Consider the following 19341-nt stretch of genomic DNA (forward strand, 5'->3'; position numbering starts at 1 on the left):
TGTCTTGGGCTGGTTTAGGATAAAAACATAACAAAAAAAAAACAAGTTGCAAAAATACCACCTCTCCGATAATGCCACCTGAGGCGGCCGCTTCACTTCGCCTCATTAGAGGGGGTGCCCCTGGGTGGAGGTCTCAGCACCTGAACCCCACGGATCAAAACTTTTGACATATCACTATAGAATTTGTAAAATTTGTGGGCAGGGTTTATCAGGAGAGGTTGGACCTCCATATCCCAAAAAATTTATAAGAAACAGATGTCAACTCATGTAAAAGGGATCCATTGTACACAACGTGTAATGTTTTATTGAACACCGAAGCATGATAGACTTCACTATTTTGTCAGGTAAAGAATAGTGGACACTAGAGATGAGCGAACACTAAAATGTTCGAGGTTCGAAATTCGAATCGAACAGCCGCTCACTGTTCGTGTGTTCGAACGGGTTTCGAACCCCATTATAGTCTATGGGGAACATATACTCGTTAAGGGGGAAACCCAAATCCGTGTCTGGAGGGTCACCAAGTCCACTATGACACCACAGGAAATGATGCCAACACCTCTGGAATGACACTGGGACAGCAGGGGAAGCATGTCTGGGGGCATCTAACACACCAAAGACCCTCTATTACCCCAACATCACAGCCTAACAACTACACACTTTACACACTCAATACCACCTCTCTGACAGTAGGAAAACACCTTGAAACATGTGTATTTGGCACTTGCAGTGAGGAGAGCTTGTCACCAGCAGTGAATTTGGCCCTTGTAGTAAGTTGAGGTTGGCACCAACATTTGTTTTGAAAATCAGGGTGGATTGAGCCTCTAACCAGCAGAGTTTGGGCAAATTCATGGTGGAGGGAGCCTCTAAAAACCCCAGTTTGGACCAATTCATGGTGGAGGGAGCCTCTAAAAACCCCAGTTTGGACCAATTCATGGTGGAGGGAGCCTCTAAAAACCCCAGTTTGGACCAATTCATGGTGGAGGGAGCCTCTATAAACCCCAGTTTGGACCAATTCATGGTGGAGGGAGCCTCTAAAAACCCCAGTTTGGACCAATTCATGGTGGAGGGAGCCTCTAAAAACCCCAGTTTGGACCAATTCATGGTGGAGGGAGCCTCTAACCAGCCCAGTTTGGGCAAATTCATGGTGGAGGGAGCCTCTAAAAACCCCAGTTTGGACCAATTCATGGTGGAGGGAGCCTCTAAAAACCCCAGTTTGGACCAATTCATGGTGGAGGGAGCCTCTAAAAACCCCAGTTTGGACCAATTCATGGTGGAGGGAGCCTCTAAACAGCCCAGTTTGGGCAAATTCATGGTGGAGGGTGCCTCTAAAAACCCCAGTTTGGACCAATTCATGGTGGAGGGAGCCTCTAACCAGCCCAGTTTGGGCAAATTCATGGTGGAGGGAGCCTCTAAAAACCCCAGTTTGGACCAATTCATGGTGGAGGGAGCCTCTAAAAACCCCAGTTTGGACCAATTCATGGTGGAGAGAGCCTCTAAAAACCCCAGTTTGGACCAATTCATGGTGGAGGGAGCCTCTAACCAGCAGAGTTGGGGGAAATCAGGGTGGAGGGAGCCTCTAACCAGCAGAGTTGGGGGAAATCAGGGTGGAGGGAGCCTCTAACCAGCAGAGTTGTGGGAAAGCAGGGTGGAGGGAGCCTCTAACCAGCAGAGTTGTGGGAAAGCAGGGTGGAGGGAGCCTCTAACCAGCAGAGTTGGGGGAAATCAGGGTGGAGGGAGCCTCTAACCAGCAGAGTTGGGGGAAATCATGGTGGACGGAGCCTAGTATTAGCAGAATTGTGCAACGCTTATGGTGGATGAGTATGAGGATGCGGAGGAATTGGAGAGGTTGAGCACAGACATGGAGTTTCATGTTGGGGTGCTTTACATAGGTGGGCACAAAAATGAAGGCTCTATCCAGTGGTGGTTCATTTTTATCAAAGTGAGCCGGTCGGCACTCTCAGCTGACAGACGGGTGCGCTTGTCAGTGATGATGCCACCGGCTGCACTGAACACCCTCTCAGATAGGACGCTGGCGGCAGGACAGGACAGCACCTCCAAGGCATATAGGGCAAGTTCAAGCCACAGGTCCAACTTCGACACCCAATACGTGTAGGGCGCAGAGGGGTCGGAGAGGACAGGGCTGTGGTCGGAAAGGTATTCCCGCAACATGCGCCTATACTTCTCATGCCTGGTGACACTAGGACCCTCCGTGGCGGCACTTTGGCGAGGGGGTGCCATCAAGGTGTCCCAGACCTTAGACAGTGTGCCCCTTGTTTGTGTGGACCGGTGAGAACTTGGTCGCCTACTGGAAGAACTGCCCTCCCTGCTGCCGTCACATGTTGGAAACATCTCCATCATATTCTGCACCAATTGCTTGTGGCAAGCATTGATGCGATTGGCCCTCCCCTCTACCGGAATAAAAGAGGAGATGTTGTTTTTATACCGGGGGTCAAGGATAGCAAAGATCCAGTACTGGTTGTCCTCCATGATTTTGACAATACGCTTGTCGGTTGTAAAGCACCCCAACATGAACTCAGTTATGTCTGCCACAGTGTTAGTTGGCATGACTCCTCTGGCCCCACCGGAAAGTTCAATCTCCATTTCCTCCTCATCGTCCATGTCTACCCATCCGCGCTGCAACAATGGGACGATTCGAAGTTGCCCGGAAGCCTCCTGTATCACCATCACATCATCGGACAACTCTTCTTCTTCCTCCTCCTCCTCCATTAAACGCGATGAAGCGGACAGATGTGTGGACCTACTCTCCAGCTGTGACGGATCGGATGCTATCCCTGACTCCTCTGTGTGATCTGAGTTATCCCTGATGTCAATCAGGGATTCTCTCAGAACACACAAGAGCGGGATTGTAAGGCTCACCATCGCATCCTCAGAGCTCACCCTCCTTGTGGACTCCTCAAACACCCGTAGGATGTCACAAAGGTCTCTCATCCATGGCCACTCATGGATGAGAAACTGAGGCAGCTGACTTTGTGGCACCCTAGGGTTTTGTAGCTGGTATTCCATCAAAGGTCTCTGCTGCTCAACCACTCTATTCAGTGGCGTAACTAGGAATGGCGGGGCCCCGTGGCGAACTTTTGACATGGGGCCCCCCCGACACCGAAGATCTCGACCGAGTCCCTCCTACGCATTCCTGCGCGCTCTATTATGTTCCATAGTGGCCCCTGCACACAGTATTATACCCAATAGTGGCCCCTGCACACAGTATTATACCCAATAGTGGCCCCTGCACACAGTATTATACCCAATAGTGGCCCCTGCACACAGTATTATACCCAATAGTGGCCCTTGCACACAGTATTATACCCAATAGTGGCCCCTGCACACAGTATTATGTCCCTTAGTGGCCCCTACAGGACTAAATACTGTCACGTCACCCGCTGACCGCTATACCAGGACAAATTGTGAATAAAAAAATCTGGTCATGTGCATTACAATTTTGTAACTCCATGTGCCTCATATTAATAGCAGTTAACCCCATCATCTCCCTCACATTAACCCCTGTAAGCCTCACCATAAGAGTTACTGATATGTGAGAGACATGGAGGTAATAATAAAGTATCTTCATTATTATTACCCCCATATGTCTCACACATCAGTAACTCTTATGGTGAGGCACACAGGGGTTAATGTCAGGGAGATGATGGGGTTAACTGCTATTAATATGAGGCACATGGAGTTACTAAAACACAAGTAATCCCCCCATATGCCTGACATTAATAAGTAACCCCAGTACGTACCTGTGTAGCTTTAGTTTCATTTTCCTTCTTCCTCCAGTGCAGGACAGACGGCAGGAGCTCGGCAGGGATAAGCCCCGCCTCCTCCTCTCATTGGTGGGCAGAGGACAAGCAGAGAAAGGGAGGGGGGAGAGAGAGGGGGGAACGTCCTGCAGCGCTGGAGGGTATTTGTAAACCCAATATATTCTTTGAATTCCCAGTCAGACAATGGCACTATATAGCAGTAGCAAAAATTGTGGGTGCACGTAACCCCAATATATTCTTTGAATTCCCAGTCAGAAACTGGCACTATATGGCAGTAGCAAGAAATGAGGGTATTTGTAAACCCAATATATTCTTTGAATTCCCAGTCAGACAATGGCACTATATGGCAGTAGCAAAAATTGTGGGTGCACGTAACCCCAATATATTCTTTGAATTCCCAGTCAGAAACTGGCACTATATACCAGTAGCAAAAATTGTGGGTGCACGTAACCGCAATATATTCTTTGAATTCCCAGTCAGACAATGGCACTATATAGCAGTAGCAAAAATTGTGGGTGCACGTAACCCCAATATATTCTTTGAATTCCCAGTCAGACAATGGCACTATATGGCAGTAGCAAAAATTGTGGGTGCACGTAACCCCAATATATTCTTTGAATTCCCAGTCAGAAACTGGCACTATATGGCAGTAGCAAGAAATGAGGGTATTTGTAAACCCAATATATTCTTTGAATTCCCAGTCAGACAATGGCACTATATACCAGTAGCAAAAATTGTGGGTGCACGTAACCCCAATATATTCTTTGAATTCCCAGTCAGACAATGGCACTATATACCAGTAGCAAAAATTGTGGGTGCAAGTAACCCCAATATATTCTTTGAATTCCCAGTCAGACAACGGCACTATATAGCAGTAGCAAAAATTGTGGGTGCACGTAACCCCAATATATTCTTTGAATTCCTAGTCAGAAACTGGCACTATATGGCAGTAGCAAGAAATGAGAGTATTTGTAAACCCAATATATTCTTTGAATTCCGTCAGACAATGGCACTATATGGCAGTAGCAAGAAATGAGAGTATTTGTAACTCCAATATATTCTTTGAATTCCCAGTCAGAAACTGGCACTATATGGCAGTAGCAAGAAATGAGGGTATTTGTAAACCCAATATATTCTTTGAATTCCCAGTCAGACAATGGCACTATATAGCAGTAGCAAAAATTGTGGGTGCACGTAACCGCAATATATTCTTTGAATTCCCAGTCAGACAATGGCACTATATAGCAGTAGCAAAAATTGTGGGTGCACGTAACCCCAATATATTCTTTGAATTCCCAGTCAGACAATGGCACTATATACCAGTAGCAAAAATTGTGGGTGCACGTAACCCCAATATATTCTTTGAATTCCCAGTCAGACAATGGCACTATATACCAGTAGCAAAAATTGTGGGTGCACGTAACCCCAATATATTCTTTGAATTCCCAGTCAGACAATGGCACTATATAGCAGTAGCAAAAATTGTGGGTGCACGTAACCCCAATATATTCTTTGAATTCCCACTCAGATAATGGCACTATATAGCAGTAGCAAAAATTGTGGGTGCACGTAACCCCAATATATTCTTTGAATTCCCAGTCAGAAACTGGCACTATATACCAGTAGCAAAAATTGTGGGTGCACGTAACCCCAATATATTCTTTGAATTCCCAGTCAGAAACTGGCACTATATGGCAGTAGCAAGAAATGAGGGTATTTGTAAACCCAATATATTTTTTGAATTCCCAGTCAGACAATGGCACTATATACCAGTAGCAAAAATTGTGGGTGCACGTAACCCCAATATATTCTTTGAATTCCCAGTCAGACAATGGCACTATATACCAGTAGCAAAAATTGTGGGTGCAAGTAACCCCAATATATTCTTTGAATTCCCAGTCAGACAATGGCACTATATAGCAGTAGCAAAAATTGTGGGTGCACGTAACCCCAATATATTCTTTGAATTCCCAGTCAGAAACTGGCACTATATGGCAGTAGCAAGAAATGAGAGTATTTGTAAACCCAATATATTCTTTGAATTCCCAGTCAGACAATGGCACTATATGGCAGTAGCAAGAAATGAGGGTATTTGTAACTCCAATATATTCTTTGAATTCCCAGTCAGAAACTGGCACTATATGGCAGTAGCAAGAAATGAGGGTATTTGTAAACCCAATATATTCTTTGAATTCCCAGTCAGACAATGGCACTATATAGCAGTAGCAAAAATTGTGGGTGCACGTAACCCCAATATATTCTTTGAATTCCCAGTCAGAAACTGGCACTATATACCAGTAGCAAAAATTGTGGGTGCACGTAACCGCAATATATTCTTTGAATTCCCAGTCAGACAATGGCACTATATAGCAGTAGCAAAAATTGTGGGTGCACGTAACCCCAATATATTCTTTGAATTCCCAGTCAGACAATGGCACTATATGGCAGTAGCAAAAATTGTGGGTGCACGTAACCCCAATATATTCTTTGAATTCCCAGTCAGAAACTGGCACTATATGGCAGTAGCAAGAAATGAGGGTATTTGTAAACCCAATATATTTTTTGAATTCCCAGTCAGACAATGGCACTATATACCAGTAGCAAAAATTGTGGGTGCACGTAACCCCAATATATTCTTTGAATTCCCAGTCAGACAATGGCACTATATACCAGTAGCAAAAATTGTGGGTGCAAGTAACCCCAATATATTCTTTGAATTCCCAGTCAGACAATGGCACTATATAGCAGTAGCAAAAATTGTGGGTGCACGTAACCCCAATATATTCTTTGAATTCCCAGTCAGAAACTGGCACTATATGGCAGTAGCAAGAAATGAGAGTATTTGTAAACCCAATATATTCTTTGAATTCCCAGTCAGACAATGGCACTATATGGCAGTAGCAAGAAATGAGGGTATTTGTAACTCCAATATATTCTTTGAATTCCCAGTCAGAAACTGGCACTATATGGCAGTAGCAAGAAATGAGGGTATTTGTAAACCCAATATATTCTTTGAATTCCCAGTCAGACAATGGCACTATATAGCAGTAGCAAAAATTGTGGGTGCACGTAACCGCAATATATTCTTTGAATTCCCAGTCAGACAATGGCACTATATAGCAGTAGCAAAAATTGTGGGTGCACGTAACCCCAATATATTCTTTGAATTCCCAGTCAGACAATGGCACTATATACCAGTAGCAAAAATTGTGGGTGCACGTAACCCCAATATATTCTTTGAATTCCCAGTCAGACAATGGCACTATATACCAGTAGCAAAAATTGTGGGTGCACGTAACCCCAATATATTCTTTGAATTCCCAGTCAGACAATGGCACTATATAGCAGTAGCAAAAATTGTGGGTGCACGTAACCCCAATATATTCTTTGAATTCCCACTCAGATAATGGCACTATATAGCAGTAGCAAAAATTGTGGGTGCACGTAACCCCAATATATTCTTTGAATTCCCAGTCAGAAACTGGCACTATATACCAGTAGCAAAAATTGTGGGTGCACGTAACCGCAATATATTCTTTGAATTCCCAGTCAGACAATGGCACTATATAGCAGTAGCAAAAATTGTGGGTGCACGTAACCCCAATATATTCTTTGAATTCCCAGTCAGACAATGGCACTATATGGCAGTAGCAAAAATTGTGGGTGCACGTAACCCCAATATATTCTTTGAATTCCCAGTCAGAAACTGGCACTATATGGCAGTAGCAAGAAATGAGGGTATTTGTAAACCCAATATATTTTTTGAATTCCCAGTCAGACAATGGCACTATATACCAGTAGCAAAAATTGTGGGTGCACGTAACCCCAATATATTCTTTGAATTCCCAGTCAGACAATGGCACTATATACCAGTAGCAAAAATTGTGGGTGCAAGTAACCCCAATATATTCTTTGAATTCCCAGTCAGACAATGGCACTATATAGCAGTAGCAAAAATTGTGGGTGCACGTAACCCCAATATATTCTTTGAATTCCCAGTCAGAAACTGGCACTATATGGCAGTAGCAAGAAATGAGAGTATTTGTAAACCCAATATATTCTTTGAATTCCCAGTCAGACAATGGCACTATATGGCAGTAGCAAGAAATGAGGGTATTTGTAAACCCAATATATTCTTTCAATTCCCAGTCAGAAACTGGCACTATATGGCAGTAGCAAGAAATGAGGGTATTTGTAAACCCAATATATTCTTTGAATTCCCAGTCAGACAACGGCACTATATAGCAGTAGCAAAAATTGTGGGTGCACGTAACCGCAATATATTCTTTGAATTCCCAGTCAGACAATGGCACTATATAGCAGTAGCAAAAATTGTGGGTGCACGTAACCCCAATATATTCTTTGAATTCCCAGTCAGACAATGGCACTATATACCAGTAGCAAAAATTGTGGGTGCACGTAACCCCAATATATTCTTTGAATTCCCAGTCAGACAATGGCACTATATACCAGTAGCAAAAATTGTGGGTGCACGTAACCCCAATATATTCTTTGAATTCCCAGTCAGACAATGGCACTATATAGCAGTAGCAAAAATTGTGGGTGCACGTAACCCCAATATATTCTTTGAATTCCCACTCAGATAATGGCACTATATAGCAGTAGCAAAAATTGTGGGTGCACGTAACCCCAATATATTCTTTGAATTCCCAGTCAGACAATGGCACTATATACCAGTAGCAAAAATTGTGGGTGCAAGTAACCCCAATATATTCTTTGAATTCCCAGTCAGACAATGGCACTATATAGCAGTAGCAAAAATTGTGGGTGCACGTAACCCCAATATATTCTTTGAATTCCCAGTCAGAAACTGGCACTATATGGCAGTAGCAAGAAATGAGGGTATTTGTAAACCCAATATATTCTTTGAATTCCCAGTCAGACAATGGCACTATATAGCAGTAGCAAAAATTGTGGGTGCACGTAACCCCAATATATTCTTTGAATTCCCAGTCAGAAACTGGCACTATATGGCAGTAGCAAGAAATGAGGGTATTTGTAAACCCAATATATTCTTTGAATTCCCAGTCAGACAATGGCACTATATGGCAGTAGCAAAAATTGTGGGTGCACGTAACCCCAATATATTCTTTGAATTCCCAGTCAGAAACTGGCACTATATACCAGTAGCAAAAATTGTGGGTGCACGTAACCGCAATATATTCTTTGAATTCCCAGTCAGACAATGGCACTATATAGCAGTAGCAAAAATTGTGGGTGCACGTAACCCCAATATATTCTTTGAATTCCCAGTCAGACAATGGCACTATATGGCAGTAGCAAAAATTGTGGGTGCACGTAACCCCAATATATTCTTTAAATTCCCAGTCAGAAACTGGCACTATATGGCAGTAGCAAGAAATGAGGGTATTTGTAAACCCAATATATTCTTTGAATTCCCAGTCAGACAATGGCACTATATACCAGTAGCAAAAATTGTGGGTGCACGTAACCCCAATATATTCTTTGAATTCCCAGTCAGACAATGGCACTATATACCAGTAGCAAAAATTGTGGGTTCAAGTAACCCCAATATATTCTTTGAATTCCCAGTCAGACAATGGCACTATATAGCAGTAGCAAAAATTGTGGGTGCACGTAACCCCAATATATTCTTTGAATTCCCAGTCAGAAACTGGCACTATATGGCAGTAGCAAGAAATGAGAGTATTTGTAAACCCAATATATTCTTTGAATTCCCAGTCAGACAATGGCACTATATGGCAGTAGCAAGAAATGAGGGTATTTGTAACCCCAATATATTCTCTGAATTCCCAGTCAGAAACTGGCACTATATGGCAGTAGCAAGAAATGAGGGTATTTGTAAACCCAATATATTCTTTGAATTCCCAGTCAGACAATGGCACTATATAGCAGTAGCAAAAATTGTGGGTGCACGTAACCGCAATATATTCTTTGAATTCCCAGTCAGACAATGGCACTATATAGCAGTAGCAAAAATTGTGTGTGCACGTAACCCCAATATATTCTTTGAATTCCCAGTCAGACAATGGCACTATATAGCAGTAGCAAAAATTGTGGGTGCACGTAACCGCAATATATTCTTTGAATTCCCAGTCAGACAATGGCACTATATAGCAGTAGCAAAAATTGTGGGTGCACGTAACCCCAATATATTCTTTGAATTCCCAGTCAGAAACTGGCACTATATGGCAGTAGCAAGAAATGAGGGTATTTGTAACCCCAATATATTCTTTGAATTCCCAGTCAGAAACTGGCACTATATACCAGTAGCAAGTAATGAGGGTATTTGTAAACCCAATATATTCTTTGAATTCCCAGTCAGACAATGGCACTATATAGCAGTAGCAAAAATTGTGGGTGCACGTAACCCCAATATATTCTTTGAATTCCCAGTCAGACAATGGCACTATATAGCAGTAGCAAAAATTGTGGGTGCACGTAACCCCAATATATTCTTTGAATTCCCAGTCAGAAACTGGCACTATATGGCAGTAGCAAGAAATGAGGGTATTTGTAACCCCAATATATTCTTTGAATTCCCAGTCAGAAACTGGCACTATATACCAGTAGCAAGAAATGAGGGTATTTGTAAACCCAATATATTCTTTGAATTCCCAGTCAGACAATGGCACTATATACCAGTAGCAAAAATTGTGGGTGCACATAACCCCAATATATTCTTTGAATTCCCAGTCAGACAATGGCACTATATAGCAGTAGCAAAAATTGTAGGTGCACGTAACCCCAATATATTCTTTGAATTCCCAGTCAGACAATGGCACTATATACCAGTAGCAAAAATTGTGGGTGTATATAGCCCCAATTCTATTGCTAGGGGACTTGCAGGGTATTTCTGAGGCGAAGGTGGGGGGGCACACCGTTGGAACGAGGATTTGGGGTGTATATATGGGGTATACGGGAATACACTGTCAGTGTATTCCATTCAGGATCCTGGGAAAGCTGGGTTGCGGCGATTGAGCCCGTCAGTGCCACGTTACACTGACAAGCTTCTCCCTGGAATTGAAGTTATATGTAACCCCAATATATTCTTTGAATTCCCAGTCAGACAATGGCACTATATGGCAGTAGCAAAAATACAAAAATAGTGGGTGTATATAGCCCCAATTCTATTGCTAGGGGACTTGCAGTGTATTTCTGGGGTGACAAGCTTCTCCCTGGAATTGAAGTTATATGTAACCCCAATATATTCTTTGAATTCCCAGTCAGACAATGGCACTATATAGCAGTAGCAAAAATTGTGGGTGCACGTAACCCCAATATATTCTTTGAATTCCCAGTCAGACAATGGCACTATATGGCAGTAGCAAAAATTGTGGGTGCACGTAACCCCAATATATTCTTTGAATTCCCAGTCAGAAACTGGCACTATATGGCAGTAGCAAGAAATGAGGGTATTTGTAAACCCAATATATTTTTTGAATTCCCAGTCAGACAATGGCACTATATACCAGTAGCAAAAATTGTGGGTGCACGTAACCCCAATATATTCTTTGAATTCCCAGTCAGACAATGGCACTATATACCAGTAGCAAAAATTGTGGGTGCAAGTAACCCCAATATATTCTTTGAATTCCCAGTCAGACAATGGCACTATATAGCAGTAGCAAAAATTGTGGGTGCACGTAACCCCAATATATTCTTTGAATTCCCAGTCAGAAACTGGCACTATATGGCAGTAGCAAGAAATGAGAGTATTTGTAAACCCAATATATTCTTTGAATTCCCAGTCAGACAATGGCACTATATGGCAGTAGCAAGAAATGAGGGTATTTGTAACTCCAATATATTCTTTCAATTCCCAGTCAGAAACTGGCACTATATGGCAGTAGCAAGAAATGAGGGTATTTGTAAACCCAATATATTCTTTGAATTCCCAGTCAGACAACGGCACTATATAGCAGTAGCAAAAATTGTGGGTGCACGTAACCGCAATATATTCTTTGAATTCCCAGTCAGACAATGGCACTATATAGCAGTAGCAAAAATTGTGGGTGCACGTAACCGCAATATATTCTTTGAATTCCCAGTCAGACAATGGCACTATATAGCAGTAGCAAAAATTGTGGGTGCACGTAACCGCAATATATTCTTTGAATTCCCAGTCAGACAATGGCACTATATAGCAGTAGCAAAAATTGTGGGTGCACGTAACCCCAATATATTCTTTGAATTCCCAGTCAGACAATGGCACTATATACCAGTAGCAAAAATTGTGGGTGCACGTAACCCCAATATATTCTTTGAATTCCCAGTAAGAAACTGGCACTCTATGGCAGTAGCAAGAAATGAGGGTATTTGTAAACCCAATATATTCTTTGAATTCCCAGTCAGACAATGGCACTATATGGCAGTAGCAAAAATTGTGGGTGCATGTAACCCCAATATATTCTTTGAATTCCCAGTCAGAAACTGGCACTATATACCAGTAGCAAAAATTGTGGGTGCACGTAACCGCAATATAGTCTTTGAATTCCCAGTCAGACAATGGCACTATATAGCAGTAGCAAAAATTGTGGGTGCACGTAACCGCAATATATTCTTTGAATTCCCAGTCAGACAATGGCACTATATAGCAGTAGCAAAAATTGTGGGTGCACGTAACCCCAATATATTCTTTGAATTCCCAGTCAGACAATGGCACTATATACCAGTAGCAAAAATTGTGGGTGCACGTAACCCCAATATATTCTTTGAATTCCCAGTCAGACAATGGCACTATATACCTGTAGCAAAAATTGTGGGTGCACGTAACCCCAATATATTCTTTGAATTCCCAGTCAGACAATGGCACTATATAGCAGTAGCAAAAATTGTGGGTGCACGTAACCCCAATATATTCTTTGAATTCCCAGTCAGATAATGGCACTATATAGCAGTAGCAAAAATTGTGGGTGCACGTAACCCCAATATATTCTTTGAATTCCCAGTCAGACAATGGCACTATATACCAGTAGCAAAAATTGTGGGTGCAAGTAACCCCAATATATTCTTTGAATTCCCAGTCAGACAATGGCACTATATAGCAGTAGCAAAAATTGTGGGTGCACGTAACCCCAATATATTCTTTGAATTCCCAGTCAGAAACTGGCACTATATGGCAGTAGCAAGAAATGAGGGTATTTGTAAACCCAATATATTCTTTGAATTCCCAGTCAGACAATGGCACTATATAGCAGTAGCAAAAATTGTGGGTGCACGTAACCCCAATATATTCTTTGAATTCCCAGTAAGAAACTGGCACTCTATGGCAGTAGCAAGAAATGAGGGTATTTGTAAACCCAATATATTCTTTGAATTCCCAGTCAGACAATGGCACTATATGGCAGTAGCAAAAATTGTGGGTGCACGTAACCCCAATATATTCTTTGAATTCCCAGTCAGAAACTGGCACTATATACCAGTAGCAAAAATTGTGGGTGCACGTAACCGCAATATAGTCTTTGAATTCCCAGTCAGACAATGGCACTATATAGCAGTAGCAAAAATTGTGGGTGCACGTAACCCCAATATATTCTTTGAATTCCCAGTCAGACAATGGCACTATATGGCAGTAGCAAAAATTGTGGGTGCACGTAACCCCAATATATTCTTTGAATTCCCAGTCAGAAACTGGCACTATATGGCAGTAGCAAGAAATGAGGGTATTTGTAAACCCAATATATTCTTTGAATTCCCAGTCAGACAATGGCACTATATACCAGTAGCAAAAATTGTGGGTGCACGTAACCCCAATATATTCTTTGAATTCCCAGTCAGACAATGGCACTATATACCAGTAGCAAAAATTGTGGGTTCAAGTAACCCCAATATATTCTTTGAATTCCCAGTCAGACAATGGCACTATATAGCAGTAGCAAAAATTGTGGGTGCACGTAACCCCAATATATTCTTTGAATTCCCAGTCAGAAACTGGCACTATATGGCAGTAGCAAGAAATGAGAGTATTTGTAAACCCAATATATTCTTTGAATTCCCAGTCAGACAATGGCACTATATGGCAGTAGCAAGAAATGAGGGTATTTGTAACCCCAATATATTCTCTGAATTCCCAGTCAGAAACTGGCACTATATGGCAGTAGCAAGAAATGAGGGTATTTGTAAACCCAATATATTCTTTGAATTCCCAGTCAGACAATGGCACTATATAGCAGTAGCAAAAATTGTGGGTGCACGTAACCGCAATATATTCTTTGAATTCCCAGTCAGACAATGGCACTATATAGCAGTAGCAAAAATTGTGTGTGCACGTAACCCCAATATATTCTTTGAATTCCCAGTCAGACAATGGCACTATATAGCAGTAGCAAAAATTGTGGGTGCACGTAACCGCAATATATTCTTTGAATTCCCAGTCAGATAATGGCACTATATAGCAGTAGCAAAAATTGTGGGTGCACGTAACCCCAATATATTCTTTGAATTCCCACTCAGACAATGGCACTATATAGCAGTAGCAAAAATTGTGGGTGCACGTAACCCCAATATATTCTTTGAATTCCCAGTCAGACAATGGCACTATATAGCAGTAGCAAAAATTGTGGGTGCACGTAACCCCAATATATTCTTTGAATTCCCAGTCAGAAACTGGCACTATATGGCAGTAGCAAGAAATGAGGGTATTTGTAACCCCAATATATTCTTTGAATTCCCAGTCAGAAACTGGCACTATATACCAGTAGCAAGAAATGAGGGTATTTGTAAACCCAATATATTCTTTGAATTCCCAGTCAGACAATGGCACTATATAGCAGTAGCAAAAATTGTGGGTGCACGTAACCCCAATATATTCTTTGAATTCCCAGTCAGACAATGGCACTATATAGCAGTAGCAAAAATTGTGGGTGCACGTAACCCCAATATATTCTTTGAATTCCCAGTCAGAAACTGGCACTATATGGCAGTAGCAAGAAATGAGGGTATTTGTAACCCCAATATATTCTTTGAATTCCCAGTCAGACAATGGCACTATATACCAGTAGCAAAAATTGTGGGTGCACGTAACCCCAATATATTCTTTGAATTCCCAGTCAGACAATGGCACTATATAGCAGTAGCAAAAATTGTAGGTGCACGTAACCCCAATATATTCTTTGAATTCCCAGTCAGACAATGGCACTATATACCAGTAGCAAAAATTGTGGGTGTATATAGCCCCAATTCTATTGCTAGGGGACTTGCAGGGTATTTCTGAGGCGAAGGTGGGGGGGCACACCGTTGGAACGAGGATTTGGGGTGTATATATGGGGTATACGGGAATACACTGTCAGTGTATTCCATTCAGGATCCTGGGAAAGCTGGGTTGCGGCGATTGAGCCCGTCAGTGCCACGTTACACTGACAAGCTTCTCCCTGGAATTGAAGTTATATGTAACCCCAATATATTCTTTGAATTCCCAGTCAGACAATGGCACTATATGGCAGTAGCAAAAATACAAAAATAGTGGGTGTATATAGCCCCAATTCTATTGCTAGGGGACTTGCAGTGTATTTCTGGGGTGAAGGTGGGGGGGCACACCGTTGGAACGGGTATCGGGGGTATATATAGGGTATACACTGTCAGTGTATTCCATTCAGGATCCTGCGAAAGCTGGGTTGCGGCGATTGAGCCCGTCAGTGCCACGTTACACTGACAAGCTTCTCCCTGGAATTTAGCTCTTATAAGAGCTGTTGGTTGTCTGCTCCTTCCTATCCTAGCCTGTCCCTGCCTACCCAGAATCTAAGCCCTAGCTAACTGGACGGAAACCTGGACGTGAATTGCAAGCTCAGAATGACGCGAAGCTGGGCGTCGCTGTTCTTTTAAATTAGAGGTCACATGTTTTCGGCAGCCAATGGGTTTTGCCTACTTTTTTCAACGTCACCGGTGTCGTAGTTCCTGTCCCACCTACCCTGCACTGTTATTGGAGCAAAAAAGGCGCCAGGGAAGGTGGGAGGGGAATCGAGTAATGGCGCACTTTACCACGCGGTGTTCGATTCGATTCGAACATGCCGAACAGCCTAATATCCGATCGAACATGAGTTCGATAGAACACTGTTCGCTCATCTCTAGTGGACACCAATACATAAATTTGATATGCAGGATATTTAAAGGAGGTGTCAGCAGAACTGGCATATCATCCCAGACCTGCAGCTAGATCGGTTAGGGGGTCCCCCGACTCAAACAGTATTTGCCTTTTGTGTCTCCTTTGCCAAATGAACATTTTGGGAGAATCCGGCTGCTTACTTTGGAGCAACTGCAATGTCCTTATTGCTCTAAACACCTAATTTGCATATTGACAAAAGCAACAATTCACAAGGGGAAAACACTGTATGATTCAGGTAACTCTAACCTATCTGCAGGGTCTGGTTGATAGGCTGGAGACCTATCATTGGCATTAATTTGAACCAGTTTTCAGCAAATCCATTTATATGTGAACATGCTCTGTGTTACATAAACACATGTTGACCTAAAGTCATTTGTATACAGTAAATGGCGTATTCATCTATGGTAGTGTAGGGCAGCCAGTGTGGTCAATAACATAACTGGTGAGCTAGTGCAGTGAAGGGGTTAAAATAAAGGTTTTAAAAGCCCCTGTGGCCAGAATGTGCCCCCTCTATGGAGTGGAGTATTATAGAATGCCAACGTTATAGTATCACCTCTGAAGACAGAGAGTTTACACATAGGCTCGTTTTTTTGCAGGACAAGTAGTAGTTTTTTAATGGCACCATTTTGGGAAAAGTGTAGCTCATTGATTAACTTTTTGTGGGTGGGAATAGGAAAAACGTTTGCACTGTTTACCATGTGGCTTAAATAACATGATATATTTATTGTCTAGGATGATCGGGTAACTGGATTACCAAATTAAAAAAAAAAAAAAAAAAAAAAAAAAAGCAGCTCTTCTAGGAGAAAAGCTTTGCAGTTGAACTACTGTAATATTATGAGGGTCTTGTATACAATATGCCCTCAAATTTGCATTCTCTCAATTTCTTCATGACTTAGGAACAGAATTCTTTAAGTCACTCTAACATTTATCTTCAGATCTGAATGCTCTGGGTATCAGCGTAACCTCTTTAACACAGTCTTTAGAAAGTCTCTCTCCACAGTCACCAGACATGAACTCAATCGAGATGGTTTGGGGGTGAGCTGGACCGCAGAATGAAGACAAAAGGGACAACAAGTGCTAAGCATCTCTGGGAACTCCTTCAAGACTGTTGAAAGACCATTTCAGGTGACTACTTCTTGAAGCTCATCAAGAGAATGCCAAGAATGTGCAAAGCAGGAATCAAAGCAAAAGGTGGCTACTTTGAAGAACCGAGAATATAAAACAGATTTTCAGTTGTTTCACACTTTTTGGTTTAAGTATATAATTCCACATGTGATAATTCATCGCTTTGATGCCTTCAGTGTGAATCTACAACTTTCATAGTCATGAAAATACAGAAAACTCTTTGAATGAGAAGGGGTGTCTAAACTTTAGGTTACACACACATAACTAAAAATAATTAGAGATGAGCGAACAGTGTTCTATCGAACACATGTTCGATTGGATATCAGGGTGTTCGCCATGTTCGAATCAAACACCGCGTGGTAAAGTGCGCCAAAATTCGATTCCCCTCCCACCTTCCCTGGCGCCTTTTTTGCACCAGTAACAGCGCAGGGGAGGTGGGACAGGAACTACGACACCGGGGGCATTGAAAAAAATTGGAAAAAGTCATTGGCTGCCGAAATCAGGTGACCTCCATTTTAGACGAATAGTGGATTTCAAATCCGGGTCATATGAGAATGTGAACTTTGTGACTATGAGAAAGGGATAGCTGTACAGGCAGGGATAGCCTTTATTTAGGTAGGAATGTTATTAAAAATAACTTTTTGGGGCTCTATCGGGTGTGTAATTGTGATTTTTGTGAGATAAACTTTTTCCCATAGGGATGCATTGGCCAGCGCTGATTGGCCGAATTCCGTACTTTGGCCAATCAGCGCTGGCTCTGCTGGAGGAGGCGGAGTCTAAGATCGCTCCACACCAGTCTCCATTCTGGTCCGACCTTAGACTCCGCCTCCTCCAGCAGAGCCAGCGCTGATTGGCCGAATTCCGTACTCTGGCCAATCAGCGCTGGCCAGTGCATTCTATTGGCGTGATGAAGCAGTGCTGAATGTGTGTGTTTAGCTCAACTATGCCGGTGGAGTAGTTGAGCTAAGCACACAGATTCAGCTCTGCTTCAATCAGCGCTGGCCAATGCATTCTATTAGCTTGATGAAGCAGAGTGTGCACAAGGGTTTAAGCGCACCCTCGGCTCTGATGTAGCAGAGCCGAGGCTGCACAAGGGTTCAAGCGCACCCTCGGCTCTGCTACATCAGAGCCGAGGGTGCGCTTGAACCCTTGTGCACACTCTGCTTCTTCAAGCTAATAGAATGCATTGGCCAGCGCTGATTTAAGCAGAGCTGAATCTGTGTGCTTAGCTCAACTACTCCACCGGTGTAGTTGAGCTAAACACACACATTCAGCACTGCTTCATCACGCCAATAGAATGCATTGGCCAGCACTGATTGGCCGAATTCCGTACTCTGGCCAATCAGCACTGGCTCTGCTGGAGGAGACGGAGTCTAAGGTCGGACCAGAATGGAGACTGGTGTGGAGCGATCTTAGACTCTGCCTCCTCCAGCAGAGCCAGCGCTGATTGGCCAGAGTACGGAACTCGACCAATCAGCGCTGGCCAATGCATTCTATTAGCGTGAACTGAGTTTGCACAGGGGTTCTAGTGCACCCTCGGCTTTGCTACATCAGATTGCTACATCTGATGTAGCAGTGCCGAGTGTGCATCAGATGTGTAGTTGAGCAGAACTGGCTCAGCACTGCTAAGTCTCTGCATTCGCATAGGAATGCATTGGCCAGCCTTCGGCCAATCAGCGCTGGCTCTGCCGGAGGAGGCGGAGTCTAAGGTCGGACCTGAATGGAGACTGGTGTGGAGCGATCTTAGACTCCGCCTCCTCCAGCAGAGCCAGCGCTGATTGGCCAGAGTACGGAACTCGACCAATCAGCACTGGCCAATGCATTTCTATGGGGAAAAGTTAGCTTGCGAAAATCGCAAATTGACAGGGATTTCCATGAAATAAAGTGACTTTTATGCCCCCAGACATGCTTCCCCTGCTGTCCCAGTGTCATTCCAGGGTGTTGGTATCATTTCCTGGGGTGTCATAGTGGACTTGGTGACCCTCCAGACACAGATTTGGGTTTCCCCCTTAACGAGTATTTGTTCCCCATAGACTAGAATGGGGTTCGAAACCCATTCGAACACTCGAACAGTGAGCGGCTGTTCAAATCGAATTTCAAACCTCGAACATTTTAGTGTTCGCTCATCTCTAAAAATAATCTGTCTCATAATCACCTTTGTTTCTCCACTATGGCCTCTGACCACCTTCCATAATCCCATAAACATTCCATAAACAGAATTGGAAGGGTGACCATTTGCTATCCAAATTTTGTATTGCATATACAGTATTTTTTTTTTCTACTTGAATTTTGGTCTTAAGTTCTTGGAAGACAATGTATTAGTAAAAATTG

The 19341-nt window shown here is 42.8% G+C and overlaps 1 long non-coding RNA gene across 1 annotated transcript in view; it reads right to left on the reverse strand.

Annotated features, from left to right (window-relative positions):
* Positions 1-19341, reverse strand: part of LOC142208787 (uncharacterized) — a 532067-nt gene that overhangs the window by 14400 nt on the left and 498326 nt on the right. The gene's annotated exons all lie outside the window — the stretch shown is intronic.

The sequence above is a fragment of the Leptodactylus fuscus genome, chromosome 6 (genome assembly GCF_031893055.1).
Source record: "Leptodactylus fuscus isolate aLepFus1 chromosome 6, aLepFus1.hap2, whole genome shotgun sequence".
In the NCBI taxonomy this organism is placed as follows: Eukaryota; Metazoa; Chordata; class Amphibia; order Anura; family Leptodactylidae; genus Leptodactylus; species Leptodactylus fuscus.